The sequence below is a fragment of the Arachis ipaensis genome, chromosome B8 (genome assembly GCF_059453495.1).
Source record: "Arachis ipaensis isolate K30076 ecotype BB chromosome B8, ASM5945349v1, whole genome shotgun sequence".
NCBI lineage: Eukaryota > Viridiplantae > Streptophyta > Magnoliopsida > Fabales > Fabaceae > Arachis > Arachis ipaensis.
Window position 1 is genome coordinate 34,259,394 of NC_142443.1, and position 1,525 is coordinate 34,260,918.

The 1,525-nt window shown below is 36.5% G+C and overlaps 1 non-coding gene across 1 annotated transcript; it reads right to left on the reverse strand.

Moving 5' to 3' along the window:
* Positions 1–888: 888 nt before the first annotated feature.
* LOC148547660 (small nucleolar RNA R71) lies at positions 889–996 on the reverse strand. Its single transcript, XR_015897238.1, has one exon. It is a non-coding gene; the product is annotated as a small nucleolar RNA R71 (small nucleolar RNA).
* Between the last annotated feature and the right edge of the window lie 529 nt (positions 997–1,525).

The following is a 1,525-nucleotide window of genomic DNA, read 5'->3' on the forward strand; positions in this document are numbered from 1 at the left end:
AACAACTTTTTCAAAAATCTTTTTAATTAATTAATTTACTTAGTTTCAAATTTATTTTATTTCTTTTAATAATTTCGAATTCTAATGAATAATTAAAATAAAAACAAAAATATTTTTCTTTTCTTTTAAATTAACTTTCGAATTTTCTCTCTCTCATCTCTTTCTATATATTTTATTTATTTAGTAACACTTCTCTTCTTCTTATAATTTGAAACCTCTCCCTCTCTGTGTTCAAATTCTTCTTATTCTTTCTCTACTTCATTCTTCTATTCTTCTACTCACATAAAGGAATCTCTATACTGTGACATAGAGGATTCCTCTTCTTTTCTGTTCTCTTCTTTTTCATATGAGCAGAAACAGGGATAAAGTCATTTTGTTGAAGCTGATTCTGAACCTGAAAGGACTCTGAAGAGGAAACTAAGAGAAGCTAAAACACAACACTCTGGAGAGGACCTTACAGAAATTTTCGAAAAAGAAGTAGAGATGGCAGCCGAAAATAACAACAATGGTGGAGATGCAAGGAAGATGTTTGGTAACTTTACTGCACCAACTTCTGACTTCTATGGAAGAAGCATCTCAATTCCTGCAATTGGAGCAAACAACTTTGAGCTTAAGCCTCAATTAGTTTCTCTAATGCAGCAGAATTGCAAGTTTCATGGACTTCCATTGGAAGATCCTCATTAGTTCTTAGCTGAATTCTTGCAAATCTATGACACCGTTAAGCCCAATGGGGTTAATCCCGAGGTCTACAGACTTATGCTTTTCCCCTTTGCTGTAAGAGACAAAGCTAGGATATGGTTGGACTCACAACCTAAGGAAAGCTTGAACTCTTGGGAAAAGTTGGTCAATGCTTTCTTGGCCAAATTCTTTCCACCTCAAAAGTTGAGCAAGCTTAGAGTGGAAGTCCAGACCTTCAGACAGAAGGAAGGTGAATCCCTCTATGAAGCTTGGGAAAGATACAAGCAATTGATCAGAAGGTGTCCTTCTGATATGCTTTCAGAATGGAGCATCTTATGTATATTCTATGATGGTCTGTCTAAATTATCCAAGATGTCATTGGACCACTCTGCTGGTGGATCTCTTCATCTGAAGAAGACGCCTGCAGAAGCCCAGGAATTCAATGAAATGGTTGCAAATAACCAGTTCATGTATACTTCTGAAAGAAATCCTGTGAATAATGGGAAGACTCAGAAGAAAGGAGTTCTTGAGATTGATACTCTGAATGCAATATTGGCTCAGAATAAAATATTGACTCAGCAAGTCAATATGATTTCTCAGAATCTGACTGGAATGCAAGGTGCATCCGGCAATGCTAAAGAAGCCTCCTCTGAAGAAGAAGCTTATGACCCTGAGAATCCTGCAATGGAAGAGGTGAATTACATGGGAGAATCCTATGGAAACACCTATAATCCTTCATGGAGGAATCATCCTAATTTCTCATGGAAGGATCAGCAGAAGTCTAATCAAGGCTTCAATAACAATAATGGTAGGAGAAATAGGTTTGGCAATAGCAAGCCTTTTCTAT